Source organism: Lethenteron reissneri, chromosome 51 (genome assembly GCF_015708825.2).
Source record: "Lethenteron reissneri isolate LAM-NWPU_2019-01 chromosome 51, ASM1570882v1, whole genome shotgun sequence".
Lineage (NCBI taxonomy): Eukaryota > Metazoa > Chordata > Hyperoartia > Petromyzontiformes > Petromyzontidae > Lethenteron > Lethenteron reissneri.
In genome coordinates this window covers 12459491-12478578 of record NC_083829.1, presented here as the reverse complement: position 1 = coordinate 12478578, position 19088 = coordinate 12459491, and positions in this window count along the sequence as shown.

The window sequence follows — 19088 nt, the reverse complement described above, 5'->3', positions numbered from 1 at the left end:
GACAACCCTTACTAGTTGGCTGTGTCGGGGGGTGGCAGGTTTAATGACACATTTATATATTTTCGCGATCTAACCCTAAACAAACCCTGTTTTACGGTTGATTTTGTTCTGCTGCTCTCTGCTGCCCAAGCCGTGGCTTTGGGAATCTCACCATACCCAGCGATCTTCGCGTGATCCGTAAACCCCATCCGCGTAGATCGAGGCGACGTGCGCTGCTCTGTCCCGCAGCCGTGCTGAAAGACCGATCATCCCCCCGCCCCCCGCCCCCCACCGTGCCACCCAGCATGAGAGCCACACGGTTTCCATCGCAATGTTGACGTCGTGCGTGAATAATTTGTGAGAACATCCCCGCCTCGGCGGCTGGCAATCTGCGCCCCCCCCCCTCCCCCCCGTGTTCTCTGGGGTAGTGTGGTAGCCCGGTGTGGTAGCCCGGTGTGCCGTCGTGATGCGCCGGGCGAGGTTCGGCCCCCGGTTTTCACAAACGGAGCGAAGCGAGCGGTCCGTGAGCGCCTACCGAGCGCTCGGAATCCATGAATCGGCATTGGCGTCCTAGAGATGTCGGTGGCGAAGTAATAATCGGACAATTTCCTTCACGTATTGTGATGACGACGACGATTTCAATCTGAAAGTACTTTTTGCACGTGCCATTAGCCACTTGGCCTTCCGGCAATGGACACTTGAATCGACATTTGGGTTCAATCTGAGCGAGCTCTTTTCTGACCTATGGTGTAAATTCCTCATTTCTATGGGCGGGGGGTGAACACATCCACGGAAAGAGCACGGCTCGACTTCCTCACAAAAATTGGCGTGAATCTTTTTGACGCTTTCAATCGTGACCGGCCCGCTCGCTCGCTCCGCCAGCCGGATCTACCCGCTGCGGGTGAATGCACGATCAGCGTACCGGTTCGGGTGCTCTGACGGCAGTCGACTCCGCTTCGATGCCGGTACGGTGAACGCGCCGCGCCGCGCCGTGTGTCACCCCGCGTGAGCGTCTCTCTCGCTCCCGTCTCCTCTCGCTCCCTCGCCTTGCGAGCGTGGAGGCAGCGCTCGCCTCCTCTTCAGATTCAGAATATGTATTTGTACTGGAGGAATGTGCTGAGCTAGGAAGCTCTTTGTTCACAGATGTCCAGTCGGGGCAACGGGGTCAGAACAACAACGAACAGCACACAAACACGACAGGAATGCAAAGTACAAGAAAGTTAAATAAATCACCCAAACAAACAAATTGAACTAAACCATCCCCATCCTACCAGGCGAAGCCCACCGAGGTATTAACTTATTTTTCAAAAACCACCCGGCCACAATTGATAGCTCAACTAAGCGGCTGATCATTGAACATTTATAGCGCTGCTCATTCCACGGTGCCGTGACGAGAGCCGTTCTTCTCCGCACGGCTGCCTTGCCTCGCAGCGTGATTGTCGTCTGCGAGCTGATTCGACAGAGGCGACCTTCAAAGTCGCGCGTCGAAGTCGATTGCGAATGCGGTGGACGCTGTCGTCACAGCGTCACCCCGGTCATATTCGTCCCCCGAGGGTTTCCTGTCGGCAGCCGTCGCGTTCGGAGCGGCGCGCGAGCGCGCTGGGGGAAGGAGACGCACGTTAATATTCGTTTGGTCGTTCGTACGTCGCTCGCATCGCTCGCTCCCGTTTGTTATCCTCAAACCGACAAAATTGCTTTTGGCTAGCGTGGCGATAATTGCGACCCATCCATCACTCCTCGCCGCCGCCGCCGCCGCCACTCGGCTTTCCCTGGGCGATGAGAGCCGTGTGACTCGTGTCAAAGCGGAGACGGAGTTCCTGGCTCTCTCTCTCTCTCTCTCGTCTTCTGCTGTGTCCGGCGCGAGGCGAGAGGATGCCCTCTCGGCCGATCCGTCACCCCTCCGCGGCGACTTTGTGCGCCGTCACGCCACTCGCGCATCGCTCTGCCTCGGCTAGTTTACGTTTGCCTTTCCTCGCACGTGTGTCGTTGTCGCTGCTGGTCTGCTCCGTGGCTGCCAGCGGGTGCATCCTCTGCTTGTCGGCACAAGCGGGTGGATGGCCAACACCACGCCCAGTGGCGATGTTTAGACACTGCACCAGGTACCCATTTGTGGCTGAGTCGACCTAGGGTAGGCCCTGGACCGGTTCAGATAATCGTCACTGGTGTTGGCCGTGGCCGGGAATTCAAATTCGGGTCGCCGGGTTTATAGCGTAGTGCGCTACGCTCCACTATGACCACCACCACCACCACCTCAATCACCACTGTCACCACCACCACCACGATCGTCACCTCAATCACCACCACCACCACCACGATCACCACCACCACCACCACGATCGTCACCTCAATCACCACCACCACTACCACGATCACCACCACCACCAAGTCAGTTCCTCGCCGCTCGACCCGAGCGACTCAGCGGGACCCACCTGAGCCAGCGGTGGAGATTCCTCGTTCCTCTGGCAGTGGCCGGGTCTCTCCATGGAGCAGCCACTGCCGCCTTCCCGCAAGATCACGACGCATTACTTATTTCATAAATCCCCGAAAGAATGAACGACCCAAGTTGGTCCTTGACCAGGATTTGAACTCGCCTCCTTCCCCGCTGCGAGTGAATCGCTGCTGCCGACACGGCGTCGCCCCTCTGGGCGGATAAAAACGAAAAAAATTCCGGCCGTGAATCCGGTGCGCGAATCTTCGCTCGCTGCCTTTTTGTTGAGTTCTTTTTATGGCTTGTGTCACCGGGAGAGAGGTTGGTCGGCGTTAAAGCTTTGATGCGTGCCCCCGCGCCAATTTTCGCCGAACTCGCGCAAACATTGAAGCTGCATCTGCTCCTGCAAACCAATCGCGTTAAATCCCATCGCTGTGTTTTGTGGGCACGTAAATGGGGCTTTATGGCCGATTTTAAAATGCAGATACGGTACACGGAGTTACACTTTGATACAAACGCATTTACAAGGCGGTACTTAGCCATCTATAATATGTGGAACGCGCTGTTAGCAAGCGCCTGTTAACGATGGCACGGCATAGGAGAGGGAGCTGCCGTCAACCACGGTCAATCCACTGCTGGATGAAGGCCTCCGCAAGCCACCGCCGCCACCGCTCACGATCCTGCGATGGTGACATTCCATCTGGCGCCTGGACCACGAATTTATGTCATCGTCGCTCCATCTCCTCGGTGGACGTGCTCTCGGGCGCGTTCCGCTCCTTGGCTGCCACTCCATCGTTAATATTTTTATGATTATTAAACAAGAGCCCGCAACCAAACACGAACGACTTGGAGAGGGGGGGGTACGGACGTTCTCCGGTACGACAAACCCCGAGGCCTCTGGCGCCCACGTGGCAAGAGGAGAGGGAAGTAGGTTTGGCTCACTTTGCCCCCACTCACGTGGTAGGGGGGGGGGGGGCAGAGAGAATGTACCCCAGCTGCTAAATAACATCACGGACACGCGGCGAGCGGGCCCGGCGTTATCGCGACACCTCCGGCCATGATTCGGGCGCGTCGTCTCTTTGTACTTGTTTGCGTACTTTTTCATTTGTTGTTTCTTGCTCCGGATCAATTTCTGCTGCCCAAAACGCAGATGCCAAATCTTTGGGACCGCACTGGGTAAAGCCGAGATCGGTGGCAACGCGAGTGTAGAAGGACAAGCTGATGAGGATTGTCCACATTCTTGCTGATATGATCCAGCGTTTATGGTATACAAACTAAAGTAAAACTATGAACTCCACTTTTGATTTATTTTACTAGGTAAGGCCCAACTGAGCTATACAGATTTTTTTCAGAAGCGACCTGCCCACAAATGATAGCTCAATGAAGTGGCTTTTCACGTGGACATTTATAGCAGCCGAACACTGTAAACGCAAGTTTAGAAACGTGGCGAGAATAAACCAGAGGACCCGGAGAAAAACCACGCGACCACAGGGAAAAAACAGACACATTCTTAGGTTTTTTCTGTAAAGTCACGTAGGTAAAAAAATAAAATTAATATAAGTAAAATAAAATAAAATCACGACGTTTCGGAGGCAACACAAGCTTCCGTCTTCAGGTGGAACCATCACAGCACGATAGCTGTATCAAGTGAGAGAAATACCAAGAAAACAGTATTTGTATATATACTGGTTGAGGGTGGGAGGAGCCAAGGTAGGCTCTGAATATATATATATTTTTTTCTAAACATACAGGGGTTGGGAGCGAACCCCTGACCTCCCGTAAAACCAGGCGAGGTAGTTAACATCATCCACGTTTTGTCAGTGACAAAACTTAGAAAAGGAAAACTTTCAAAGACAGCCTGTCACGGGTGTAATCTGTCTAGCTCTCGGCTGGAATTCGCTTCTTCGCCGATCCCCGCGACCCGTTTTGAGCTGCGAGCGAGTGAGCGAGCGAGCGCTCCGTATTTTTAGAACTCCTGGGGTACGGTCGACGGCCGGAGCCCGTCACGACGTTGCCGAAATTTTTCAATGTCAGCACGGCTCCCGCGGGATCACCTGTTCCACGAGCGAGCGTCGCAGCGTGTGCAGGGCTCGTAGGGACAGCGAGTCCCTCGTCCGCCGGATCTACGCTTCCGTCAAACCTCCTCTCTACAATTCACACGGCCGACTTCAAGCTGACCGCCACTTTGTGCCGTTTCCTTCTGCTCCCTCCTTTTTGCCTCCCCCCCCCCCCCCCACCTGCCCCCCTCCCCCCTCTTTGCAGCCTTCATGGACGGCGGTCAATTACCACTGTCCAATATTCGGGAGCCTTTTCACCAAACTAAACGTTGTATAATTGATGCAGCGTTCTTGGGTGCTGTCATTGTCGCGCATTAATTATGCACGCGCGTCTGCATTAGCAAGCCCCCCGTGGGAGCTTATTAAATACTGCACGGAAATGTATTCAGTATTCAGTAGTCCTCACTGCGGGACAGACAGCCTGGGCTGGCTGGAGAAGTTACTAAGTTCTACAATTTGCCCATCTCCATTAAGAGGGAGCCTAAAATGGCTTAAACCTATAATAAAAAATCTTTCCCATTTATACATTGCGCTTTAATGTCTCGCCAACTCAAAGTTGCCGTGCAATCGCATCTCGTCTCGCGCATTCGCAGGGCACTCCCAGTGGCCTGCAAAAGCGGGGGCATTATGGGTCTGCCAGCATGGGGCGACGATTGCTACCATGTGTGTCCCGGTAATCGAGTAGTTTGTGAGTATCTTTTGGGGAATTTTTTTTATTTTAGAAACATGTTGACCACGATGCCGGCATGCAATAGCCTACTCGTTGCACATGACGTCATGGGGTCTTTAGCGTCCGCTGTGCGTTGGTTATATTGACTTTCGTTTATGGGACCCCCCCCCGCCCCTCGAGCCACTGTTTATAAGCCGTATTTAGTTTGCTTTCTGTCACGCGCAACAAAGTTTACGATCCACGGAGTAAAAAAAAATCAAATATTATTTCTGCTCGATGGGTGCAAGAGTTTCTGCCCAAAGGCATTTCAAAAACACACATATGAGCCGTGTAGGCCCTGACAGTTGCAATAGTTCATTGTTAATTCTGGATTTGCACCGGAGGCCAGTCAAGCCGCCCTGCTTGTCTCCCGCGCGCATGTTTATGCGCTTGATGGAGAAAGAAAAATGACCGACAAAGATAATGGGAGCTGTTGGATGACACCTATTTTCACTGGACGATATGCAGTGCTTGGTTTTTGTTGTTGCAGGATCCAGATTTTGTAGCGTGTGTTGATGAGCTGACTTCATGCACCGTCTCCAATGGTGGTCGTACGCTCAAGCACATTCTCTCCTTTTAGCGGTCATTCTGTCATGGTTCTCAACCCCTGCTCAAGCCCACAATTGTTTTCCTTAACCTGTTCCGATGACGTACGTGTACGTCATCGGAAGTGAATTGGAAGAGAAACTAAAATATAATAACTTTAATGGTACCGAGGCTCCCCACAAGGCCACGTGGGAGGGAGTGTGGCACAGTTTGGCGCCAGCTATTGTAGAGTGCGGTCGTGCCGCTACAGTTCTCTGCAGCGAGTAACGATGTCTTTAAAAACGCTGTCGCCTCGACAGACCTGGTTTTCACCTGAGGATGGCTGCTTGCGTTGTGACCGAAACGTCGTGAGAATTGTTTTATTATGTTTTATTTTATTATTTTATTACTTCCCTTCTACGTGACTTTACCGAAAGAACCAAGAAGATGAACCCCAGTACTGTTTACAGAAGCTAAGAAATTATTTAAAGGAATTAAAACATGGCTTAACTCCAGGTCCCTAAGGGATTGGATACTTGCAATTGCCATCAAGTTAGGAGAGAAGTTACTGGTGATCAGGACCACTGTTTTTAAGTGAACTGTAAAAAAAAGTCAACCTGTAATTAAAAATATAACAATGATGAAACTCATTAGTAAAAGTATTAACGACTGTAATTTATACTCTAACGCAAATATACTTGCCTCAACCGCAGGCCGACTTAAGCGGATGGAAGCGATGACGTCACGGCAGCCATTTTTCGTGAATGACGTCCATAGCGGCCATGTTGCATGGACATGCTTGTCAACCCCTTATCAGTGCCCTACCTTATTACAGACCAATTTAGACCTTATTGGTCACCCCGTGCTCTTATAAATCTCAACGTTCATCCTACAGTCCCATGACAAGGGAGAAACACAAACAAATATACAAACAAATTCCTGTATTGAAAAGGCTGTAAGCCGTAGTGACCTGCAAACTAAATTTCCTCGTGCAGGAATATGGGTAAACCTATGAGTTGACGGGTATGCATGGGAGTTGCCTTCCTGGCAGCTGATTGGCTGAAGTCAGGACATCATCGCCGGCAACCTAGCTCGCGTGACTTATTGAGTCTTGAGTCGACGTATCGACACTTTTCTGACGACATTTTTCACCTTACTGTAATCTCAGCCTCAGGACCGTGTCAAAATTTAATGAGCATTTTGAGTACTCGGAGCGCTGACCTAGGGTGACTCGGTCTCCACCATCCATAGCCTGAAGCAGTTGTCCTTTCACGGGTTGATGCCTGTCACAGCAATATTTCTTGTCCCCCATGTGCTCGGATGAGTTGCCAAACGTAAGTGGCATCCCACGCTTCCTTGAGCAATTAAAGAGTTTTTGTTTGTACATTTCTCGAGCGAAGGCCGAAAGGCCCAAAACATCACGGCATCATCGGAGTTGTCTTCAATAAGAGTTGCGCCGTGTCTTGGAATTGATCGGGGCTTGTTATAAGAGCTTGGGTAAAGAGACGTTGGGAGGGAATTCAAAGACGAGCAGTGCAAGGGGACGAAAGCAGAGAAAGAACCGTTGTGACCTGCAGTGTGCTGAGCGAACACACCGTAGGTATGAGATGAAACCACTCAGTCTGGTTGACATGAATCTTCCACATGGGGCGCCACGGTGGCTACGAGATGTCAACTACCTCGCCTGGTATACAGGAGGTCGTGGGTTCGATCCTGATCCTGACACCTGCTGTGTATTAGGAGTTTGCGTGTCTCTCTCTGTCATCATCATCATCATAACGGTGGCTAAGAGATGGTAACTACCTCACCTGGTATACAGGAGGTCGTGGGTTCGATCCCGATCCTGACAACCTGTGTATTTGGAGTTTGCGGTGTGTCTCTGTCATCATCATCACGGTGGCTACGAGATGTTAACTACCTCGCCTGGTATGTAGGAGGTCGTGGGTTCGATCCCGATCCTGACACCTGCTGTGTATTAGGAGTTTGCGGTGTCTCTCTCTCCCCATGGTTGAATGGATTTTTATCCCTCCACGTTTAGAAACGTGCGTTTAGAGTTTTTGGCTGCTGTAAATGTCCACGTGATAAGCCAATTTTGTTGGTCTATCATTTGTGGCCAGGTCGCTTCTAAAAAATAGCTGCACAGCTCAGTGGGCATTAGCTTGTAAAATGAAAAGTTGACATGGGTGGAGGAATCAATGAGTGAAATTCACAGGAGCAGTAACAATGGTCATCGCAGTACTAGAGTGATAAAGGGACGACTACCCACCAGTGAGTGAGTGGAGAGAATCAGCAATTGCTGGATCATCAAGCAATCAATCAGTTTGAATCATCATTTTTACTTGAATTGTAAATCCAAGCCTTCACAACTAAGATTATGGATTGCTTCTTGTAAGCGCTGCATACGCCTACATGTTAATAAAAAAATGGTTGTGGATTTTGTAAATGGAGTTAGCAGGTGGTGCAATTTTCTCATTTGGCGGTCGTAAAAATCTAGGTGGTTTATTCCAATAAATCAGCGGATAATTAAGGTCATGTTCCGAGATTCATTTAGCAGCGGCCAATGTCGTGCGCGCCGGTGGCTCCGCTTCGTTCACGCCGACTCGCCCGATGGGGTGAATTCAAGTGCACGTTGAACCCGGGACCGGTTCCCTCGTTCAATTGGCGGCGGGCACCAATCATCAACAAGATCGCGCAAGAGTTCAGTTCCCAGTCGGGGTCAACCGTCATCGTCTTCTTTGCTGTTGTCGTTATCGTCGCGCTGTTCCCAGGGCACCACCGCGGAGGCTCGGCTTGGCGCGAATTTGTAATATGCCCCAACAACACGGCACGCGCCCGTCTCGAATGACGTCGGGGGCTTCTACTTTAACGCCCGCCGCCGCCGCCATGCACACGGGGCGAGTATTCGTGCGGTCAACACACAGGCCGCAAAAGCGGGGCCCGTGTCACAATCCTGCCGGAGTGTACGACTCGCCTCGCCGCGGTGAAGTGGATTTAACGAAGATGTCGTCTTTTTTTTTTTTTTTATCCTGGACAGCGCCCTTCAGATCCGCCAAGGTCGCCTACCTTATTCAATCACGCGCGTCCCCAGCCGTCTTATTAACAGGTTTTTTTTTGGCACAGAACCCCGCTGCGTGGGATATTTGGCGTTTCTGTTTTTTTTTTTGGGGGGGTGGGTGGCGGAGGTAATTTTCCGCACGTAGCCCAGAGGTGAGATGGAAAGACGCTGAGACTCCACTCTCAAACGGCCGTGGGGTCCGGATTCATCTTTTTAAGTGGCCCATCTTACCATCGGTGCAAATTCCACATTCTTATGAGATGGGCCGGTCTCTCCATAGGACGATCATCATTGACTGACTCGCCACAGTGTGGGTCCTTATTTTATTGTCTCCGGAGGGGTGATGGGCTCCTTTGTCTGCGTGTATATTCGTGGCCGTCGCGACATAGGGGCACCACGAAAGCGATACAAAGACTCCCTGAAGAAGTCCCTCACTGCTTGCTGCATCGATCACCGTCAGTGGGCAACACAAGCAGCTGATCGCAACTCCTGGCGGCACACAGTCCACCAGGCCACCTCCTTCTTTGAAGATACCCGCAGGGCCCGTATGGAGGACAAAAGGAGGAGGAGGAAGAACCGTGATCCCTCAGCACCCATCCCAGATCAGACCTATACTTGCAGCCGTTGTGGCAGGACCTGCTTGTCCCGCATAAGCCTCGTCAGCCACCAGCGTGCCTGCAGAAGACGTGGATGTCCTTCCTAGATCTTCGTTCGCGAAGCCAAGCCATGATGATGATGATATTGGTGGAACTTCTTTCGCACCGCACGGAGCCAACCGTGCTCGCCGGAGGTGTGGGGGAAGGACAACAACACAAAAGCAATTCTAAAGAAACTCATTTTTAACCTAGGTTTAAAATTGGCTTCCTAATATCGGAAGCAAGAGTGTTCCAGACGGCTACGGAAGCGCATCTGAAAGCACGCGATGCCAGTAGCTTAACATTCCACAGTTAAAATTACCATTCAAGAACCGCATACAGTATTGGGGACAACTCATGCGACCGTATGCACACACACACACACACAGTGTACGTTGTGTATAGATACTTACGATCGGATGTGGAACTGGACATATATACGAGCACAGCATCAACGCCCACGGTCATTAATCATTTACGATTTATTGGCATCCCGATTGCTCAGCCCAATTTGAAAAGTGCGTCCGCGAGCCCGTAGATTTATCCAGCAAACGTTTCCAATCGGCCTCTGCTTGTGGTCACACAGTCGGCATTGGGGCATCTCAGCCACGCAGCCTGTGGATTTCTTACTTGAATGCCACGTTGAAATAACACTTAAGTTCATGAGCCTCTTGGTTCTCCGGAACAATGTCATGTGCGTATGTTGAACTTCTTTAGCATCGTGTGTAGCCAACCGTGCTAATCGGAGGTGTCATCCAGGAGCATTTATTTAAGTGATAAAACTCTGGACTGGTGTACCAGGTTTAGCGTGAGTCCAAATCTTGGCCGGAGGTTGAATCAGCCTGTCGTGTCTCCAAATTATATAAGTTAAATAGCTTTTTGTGGTCAGCCCTTGGCACAAATGCTGCATTTCCACCACTGTCTCAGAGCTGGCAAGGAATCAGATTCAGACTATTGATACTGGAGGAATCCGATGGGCTGTAAAGCTCTTTTTCGCAGATGTCCAGTCGGATGTGGTCGGTAAAGTAGGATGAGCGATGCTCCATCGCTCGACTAAGCTCGGCGTGAGACCCACATTTAACCCACCGAAAGCAATGGCTGAGAAAGCAGGAATCAAACTGTGCACAATCTGGGAGCGCCAGCGCGTGCGTGCATCGCGCTCAGCACTGCACCACCGTGGTCGTTTAAAATGAACAGCATTACTTTGGCGTGCGCAATTAAATATGCAGCCAGCGTCCAGCACGTTCGCCACATGCTGGACGATAATTTATCCAATCGCGCCGTCAGATTTAGAAGCAAAGTGGCCAAAGAGATTTATTGACCCTTTTCAAAGTCCACGAGAGAGAAAGCCAAAAGGACCTCGTAAAACACACGTTTTTTTGTGTTTGGCCTCATTGAAACTTTGAACAAGAGCAAAGACTGAATTGAGGTTGTGTGGGGGGGGTGGGTGGGGGTGGAGTGGGGGAGGGGACAAGCCGCCTCGTTCGAATTGGCACAGAAAAGAAAAGCCCACGAGAGCGAGAGAGAGAGGGCACCAAGTGGCAGCGTTGCATCCGGCCGCCCTCTGTAGCTCGCGCTGGGAGAGAGGAGAGTCCCGTACACAGGGCCCGGTGTTCGAGTGCATCCCGGTAAAAGGCCCGGCTAGCTGGAGTTATCGGAGGGAGGGAAGGATGGAGCGAGCGAGCGAGCCCTGGCTCGGCCAGCTGAAATGTCGAACTGTCCACGGTTATCGTGAATGTGCGTGTGTGTGTGTGCGTGTGTGTGCGTGTGCGTGCGTATGCTTGTGTGTGCGTGTGTGTGTGCGGGTGTGTGTGTGTGGTGCGTGTGTGTGCGTGCGTATGTGTGTATGTGTGTGTGTGTGCGTGTGTGTGAAAGAAATTGAACGGCAACCCCCGCACCGTTCCCCCCTGCACCACCCCTCCCCACAACCCCTCCCCACCATCCCCCCCACCACCCCTCCTCCCCACCACCCCCCCCACCACCCCTCCTCCCTACCATCCCCCCCACCACCCCTCCCCACCATCCCCTCCACCACCCCTCCTCCCCACCACCCCTCCCCACCATCCCCCCCAACACCCCTCCCCACCATCCCCCCCACCACCCCTCCTTCCCACCATCCCCCCCCACCACCCCTCCTCACCATCCCCCCCCACCCTCCCACCACTCCTCCCCACCATTACCCACCACTCCTCCCCACCATTACCAACCACTAACGGATTGCCGTAAGCACATTGATACACTTTACATATTTTACACATTATACACATTTTTACATATTCTCACGCGTTTTATTACGCTTTTTATATCACGCAGCGTATCCCAAACCATATTAGTACATCATAATATATATTTTAATCTATTATAATGCCGGCACATATGGCGTAGTTTTTTCTCGTATAACCCGAGACGATTTCTAATGTCCATACACGGGAGACCACACAGGGAAGTGATTTGGCTGCTATACATATCCACGCGATCACAAGCCCACTTCGTTGAGCTATTATTTGCGATGGCAAATGATAGCTGGCTGCAAAATTTTCAAAAATTGTTGAGTTTTAGTTCAGACAGTGTGTGGTTCGTGCGCTCACTGCCGTGTGTTTTAATGGCGTAACTTTGTCGTGGAAGCACGGAGGTACGCTGTCCCTCCTCCGCGCACCTCCGATTAGCACGGTTGGCTACGTGTGGTGTGAAAGACGGTTGGCTACGTGTGGTGTGAAAGACGGTTGGCTACGTGTGGTGCGAATGACGGTTGGCTACGTATGGTGCGAAAGACGGTTGGCTACGTGTGGTGCGAATGACGGTTGGCTACGAGTGGTGCGAAAGACGGTTGGCTACGTGTGGTGCGAAAGACGGTTGGCTACGTATGGTGCGAATGACGGTTGGCTACGTGTGGTGCGAATGACGGTTGGCTACGTGTGGTGCGAATGACGGTTGGCTACGTATGGTGCGAAAGACGGTTGGCTACGTGTGGTGCGAAAGACGGTTGGCTACGTGTGGTGCGAATGACGGTTGGCTACGTGTGGTGCGAAAGACGGTTGGCTACGTGTGGTGCGAATGACGGTTGGCTACGTGTGGTGCGAAAGACGGTTGGCTCCGTGTGGTGCGAATGACGGTTGGCTACGTGTGGTGCGAAAGACGGTTGGCTACGTGTGGTGCGAATGACGGTTGGCTACGTGTGGTGCGAAAGACGGTTGGCTCCGTGTGGTGCGAATGACGGTTGGCTACGTGTGGTGCGAATGACGGTTGGCTACGTGTGGTGCGAATGACGGTTGGCTACGTGTGGTGCGAAAGACGGTTGGCTCCGTGTGGTGTGAAAGACGGTTGGCTCCGAGTGGTGTGAAAGACGGTTGGCTACGAATGGTGCGAAAGACGGTTGGCTACGTGTGGTGTGAAAGACGGTTGGCTACGTGTGGTGTGAAAGACGGTTGGCTACGTGTGGTGTGAAAGACGGTTGGCTACGAGTGGTGTGAAAGACGGTTGGCTACGTGTGGTGTGAAAGACGGTTGGCTACGTGTGGTGTGAAAGACGGTTGGCTACGAGTGGTGTGAAAGACGGTTGGCTACGTGTGGTGTGAAAGACGGTTGGCTACGTGTGGTGTGAAAGACGGTTGGCTACGAGTGGTGTGAAAGACGGTTGGCTACGTGTGGTGTGAAAGACGGTTGGCTACGTGTGGTGTGAAAGACGGTTGGCTACGTGTGGTGCGAAAGACGGTTGGCTACGAATGGTGTGAAAGACGGTTGGCTACGTGTGGTGCGAAAGACGGTTGGCTACGAATGGTGTGAAAGACGGTTGGCTACGAATGGTGCGAAAGACGGTTGGCTACGTGTGGTGTGAAAGACGGTTGGCTACGTGTGGTGTGAAAGACGGTTGGCTACGTGTGGTGTGAAAGACGGTTGGCTACGTGTGGTGTGAAAGACGGTTGGCTACGAGTGGTGTGAAAGACGGTTGGCTACGTGTGGTGCGAAAGACGGTTGGCTACGAATGGTGCGAAAGACGGTTGGCTACGTGTGGTGCGAAAGACGGTTGGCTACGTGTGGTGCGAAAGACGGTTGGCTACGTGTGGTGTGAAAGACGGTTGGCTACGAATGGTGTGAAAGACGGTTGGCTACGAATGGTGTGAAAGATGGTTGGCTACGTGTGGTGCGAAAGACGGTTGGCTACGAATGGTGTGAAAGACGGTTGGCTACGAATGGTGTGAAAGACGGTTGGCTACGAATGGTGTGAAAGACGGTTGGCTACGTGTGGTGCGAAAGACGGTTGGCTACGTGTGGTGCGAAAGACGGTTGGCTACGTGTGGTGCGAAAGACGGTTGGCTACGAGTGGTGCGAAAGACGGTTGGCTACGTGTGGTGCGTAAGACGGTTGGCTACGTGTGGTGCGAATGACGGTTGGCTACGAGTGGTGCGAAAGACGGTTGGCTACGTGTGGTGCGAAAGACGGTTGGCTACGTGTGGTGCGAAAGACGGTTGGCTACGTGTGGTGCGAATGACGGTTGGCTACGAGTGGTGCGAAAGACGGTTGGCTACGTGTGGTGCGAAAGACGGTTGGCTACGTGTGGTGCGAATGACGGTTGGCTACGTGTGGTGCGAAAGACGGTTGGCTACGTGTGGTGCGAATGACGGTTGGCTACATGTGGTGCGAAAGACGGTTGGCTACGAATGGTGCGAAAGACGGTTGGCTACATGTGGTGCGAATGACGGTTGGCTACGTGTGGTGCGAAAGACGGTTGGCTACGTGTGGTGCGAAAGACGGTTGGCTCCGTGTGGTGCGAATGACGGTTGGCTACGTGTGGTGCGAAAGACGGTTGGCTACGTGTGGTGCGAATGACGGTTGGCTACGAGTGGTGCGAAAGACGGTTGGCTACGTGTGGTGCGAAAGACGGTTGGCTCCGTGTGGTGCGAATGACGGTTGGCTACGTGTGGTGTGAAAGACGGTTGGCTACGTGTGGTGCGAAAGACGGTTGGCTACGTGTGGTGCGAATGACGGTTGGCTACGTGTGGTGCGAAAGACGGTTGGCTACGTGTGGTGCGAATGACGGTTGGCTACGTGTGGTGCGAAAGACGGTTGGCTCCGTGTGGTGCGAATGACGGTTGGCTACGTGTGGTGCGAATGACGGTTGGCTACGTGTGGTGCGAATGACGGTTGGCTACGTGTGGTGCGAATGACGGTTGGCTCCGTGTGGTGCGAATGACGGTTGGCTACGTGTGGTGCGAATGACGGTTGGCTACGTGTGGTGCGAATGACGGTTGGCTACGTGTTGTGCGAATGACGGTTGGCTACGTGTGGTGCGAAAGACGGTTGGCTACGTGTGGTGCGAATGACGGTTGGCTACGTGTGGTGCGAAAGACGGTTGGCTCCGTGTGGTGCGAATGACGGTTGGCTACGTGTGGTGCGAATGACGGTTGGCTACGTGTGGTGCGAATGACGGTTGGCTACGTGTGGTGCGAAAGACGGTTGGCTCCGTGTGGTGCGAATGACGGTTGGCTACGTGTGGTGCGAAAGACGGTTGGCTCCGTGTGGTGCGAATGACGGTTGGCTACGAGTGGTGCGAAAGACGGTTGGCTACGTGTGGTGCGAAAGACGGTTGGCTACGTGTGGTGCGAAAGACGGTTGGCTACGTGTGGTGCGAAAGACGGTTGGCTCCGTGTGGTGCGAAAGACGGTTGGCTACGTGTGGTGCGAAAGACGGTTGGCTACGTGTGGTGCGAAAGACGGTTGGCTACGTGTGGTGCGAATGACGGTTGGCTACGAGTGGTGCGAAAGACGGTTGGCTACGTGTGGTGCGAAAGACGGTTGGCTACGAATGGTGCGAAAGACGGTTGGCTACGAGTGGTGCGAAAGACGGTTGGCTACGTGTGGTGCGAATGACGGTTGGCTATGTGTGGTGTGAAAGACGGTTGGCTACGAGTGGTGTGAAAGACGGTTGGCTATGTGTGGTGTGAAAGACGGTTGGCTACGAGTGGTGTGAAAGACGGTTGGCTACGAGTGGTGTGAAAGACGGTTGGCTATGTGTGGTGTGAAAGACGGTTGGCTATGTGTGGTGTGAAAGACGGTTGGCTACGAGTGGTGTGAAAGACGGTTGGCTACGTGTGGTGCGAATGACGGTTGGCTACGTGTGGTGTGAAAGACGGTTGGCTACGAGTGGTGTGAAAGACGGTTGGCTATGTGTGGTGCGAAAGACGGTTGGCTATGTGTGGTGTGAAAGACGGTTGGCTACGAGTGGTGTGAAAGACGGTTGGCTATGTGTGGTGCGAAAGACGGTTGGCTATGTGTGGTGTGAAAGACGGTTGGCTACGAGTGGTGTGAAAGACGGTTGGCTATGTGTGGTGCGAAAGACGGTTGGCTACGTGTGGTGCGAATGACGGTTGGCTACATGTGGTGCGAAAGACGGTTGGCTACGAATGGTGCGAAAGACGGTTGGCTACATGTGGTGCGAATGACGGTTGGCTACGTGTGGTGCGAAAGACGGTTGGCTACGTGTGGTGCGAAAGACGGTTGGCTCCGTGTGGTGCGAATGACGGTTGGCTACGTGTGGTGCGAAAGACGGTTGGCTACGTGTGGTGCGAATGACGGTTGGCTACGAGTGGTGCGAAAGACGGTTGGCTACGTGTGGTGCGAAAGACGGTTGGCTCCGTGTGGTGCGAATGACGGTTGGCTACGTGTGGTGTGAAAGACGGTTGGCTACGTGTGGTGCGAAAGACGGTTGGCTACGTGTGGTGCGAATGACGGTTGGCTACGTGTGGTGCGAAAGACGGTTGGCTACGTGTGGTGCGAATGACGGTTGGCTACGTGTGGTGCGAAAGACGGTTGGCTCCGTGTGGTGCGAATGACGGTTGGCTACGTGTGGTGCGAATGACGGTTGGCTACGTGTGGTGCGAATGACGGTTGGCTACGTGTGGTGCGAATGACGGTTGGCTACGTGTGGTGCGAATGACGGTTGGCTACGTGTGGTGCGAATGACGGTTGGCTACGTGTGGTGCGAATGACGGTTGGCTACGTGTTGTGCGAATGACGGTTGGCTACGTGTGGTGCGAAGACGGTTGGCTACGTGTGGTGCGAATGACGGTTGGCTACGTGTGGTGCGAAAGACGGTTGGCTCCGTGTGGTGCGAATGACGGTTGGCTACGTGTGGTGCGAATGACGGTTGGCTACGTGTGGTGCGAATGACGGTTGGCTACGTGTGGTGCGAAAGACGGTTGGCTCCGTGTGGTGCGAATGACGGTTGGCTACGTGTGGTGCGAAAGACGGTTGGCTCCGTGTGGTGCGAATGACGGTTGGCTACGAGTGGTGCGAAAGACGGTTGGCTACGTGTGGTGCGAAAGACGGTTGGCTACGTGTGGTGCGAAAGACGGTTGGCTACGTGTGGTGCGAAAGACGGTTGGCTCCGTGTGGTGCGAAAGACGGTTGGCTACGTGTGGTGCGAAAGACGGTTGGCTACGTGTGGTGCGAAAGACGGTTGGCTACGTGTGGTGCGAATGACGGTTGGCTACGAGTGGTGCGAAAGACGGTTGGCTACGTGTGGTGCGAAAGACGGTTGGCTACGAATGGTGCGAAAGACGGTTGGCTACGAGTGGTGCGAAAGACGGTTGGCTACGTGTGGTGCGAATGACGGTTGGCTATGTGTGGTGTGAAAGACGGTTGGCTACGAGTGGTGTGAAAGACGGTTGGCTATGTGTGGTGTGAAAGACGGTTGGCTACGAGTGGTGTGAAAGACGGTTGGCTACGAGTGGTGTGAAAGACGGTTGGCTATGTGTGGTGTGAAAGACGGTTGGCTATGTGTGGTGTGAAAGACGGTTGGCTACGAGTGGTGTGAAAGACGGTTGGCTACGTGTGGTGCGAATGACGGTTGGCTACGTGTGGTGTGAAAGACGGTTGGCTACGAGTGGTGTGAAAGACGGTTGGCTATGTGTGGTGCGAAAGACGGTTGGCTATGTGTGGTGTGAAAGACGGTTGGCTACGAGTGGTGTGAAAGACGGTTGGCTATGTGTGGTGCGAAAGACGGTTGGCTATGTGTGGTGTGAAAGACGGTTGGCTACGAGTGGTGTGAAAGACGGTTGGCTATGTGTGGTGCGAAAGACGGTTGGCTATGTGTGGTGTGAAAGACGGTTGGCTATGTGTGGTGCGAAAGACGGTTGGCTATGTGTGGTGTGAAAGACGGTTGGCTACGAGTGGTGTGAAAGACGGTTGGCTACGTGTGGTGTGAAAGACGGTTGGCTATGTGTGGTGTGAAAGACGGTTGGCTACGAGTGGTGTGAAAGACGGTTGGCTACGAGTGGTGTGAAAGACGGTTGGCTATGTGTGGTGCGAATGACGGTTGGCTATGTGTGGTGTGAAAGACGGTTGGCTATGTGTGGTGCGAAAGACGGTTGGCTATGTGTGGTGTGAAAGACGGTTGGCTACGAGTGGTGTGAAAGACGGTTGGCTACGAGTGGTGTGAAAGACGGTTGGCTATGTGTGGTGCGAATGACGGTTGGCTATGTGTGGTGCGAAAGACGGTTGGCTATGTGTGGTGCGAAAGACGGTTGGCTACGAGTGGTGTGAAAGACGGTTGGCTACGTGTGGTGCGAAAGACGGTTGGCTATGTGTGGTGCGAATGACGGTTGGCTATGTGTGGTGTGAAAGACGGTTGGCTACGTGTGGTGCGAAAGACGGTTGGCTATGTGTGGTGCGAATGACGGTTGGCTATGTGTGGTGCGAATGACGGTTGGCTATGTGTGGTGCGAAAGACGGTTGGCTATGTGTGGTGTGAAAGACGGTTGGCTATGTGTGGTGCGAAAGACGGTTGGCTATGTGTGGTGTGAAAGACGGTTGGCTATGTGTGGTGCGAATGACGGTTGGCTATGTGTGGTGTGAAAGACGGTTGGCTACGTGTGGTGCGAAAGACGGTTGGCTATGTGTGGTGCGAATGACGGTTGGCTATGTGTGGTGCGAATGACGGTTGGCTATGTGTGGTGCGAAAGACGGTTGGCTATGTGTGGTGTGAAAGACGGTTGGCTACGAGTGGTGTGAAAGACGGTTGGCTACGAGTGGTGTGAAAGACGGTTGGCTACGTGTGGTGTGAAAGACGGTTGGCTATGTGTGGTGCGAATGACGGTTGGCTATGTGTGGTGCGAAAGACGGTTGGCTACGAGTGGTGTGAAAGACGGTTGGCTACGAGTGGTGTGAAAGACGGTTGGCTATGTGTGGTGCGAAAGACGGTTGGCTATGTGTGGTGCGAAAGACGGTTGGCTACGTGTGGTGCGAAAGACGGTTGGCTACGTGTGGTGCGAAAGACGGTTGGCTACGTGTGGTGCGAAAGACGGTTGGCTACGAGTGGTGCGAAAGACGGTTGGCTACGTGTGGTGCGAAAGACGGTTGGCTACGTGTGGTGCGAATGACGGTTGGCTACGAGTGGTGCGAAAGACGGTTGGCTACGTGTGGTGCGAATGACGGTTGGCTACGTGTGGTGCGAAAGACGGTTGGCTACGTGTGGTGCGAAAGACGGTTGGCTACGAGTGGTGCGAAAGACGGTTGGCTACGTGTGGTGCGAATGACGGTTGGCTACGTGTGGTGCGAATGACGGTTGGCTACGTTTGGTGTGAAAGACGGTTGGCTACGAGTGGTGCGAAAGACGGTTGGCTACGTGTGGTGCGAATGACGGTTGGCTACGTGTGGTGCGAAAGACGGTTGGCTACGTGTGGTGCGAAAGACGGTTGGCTACGA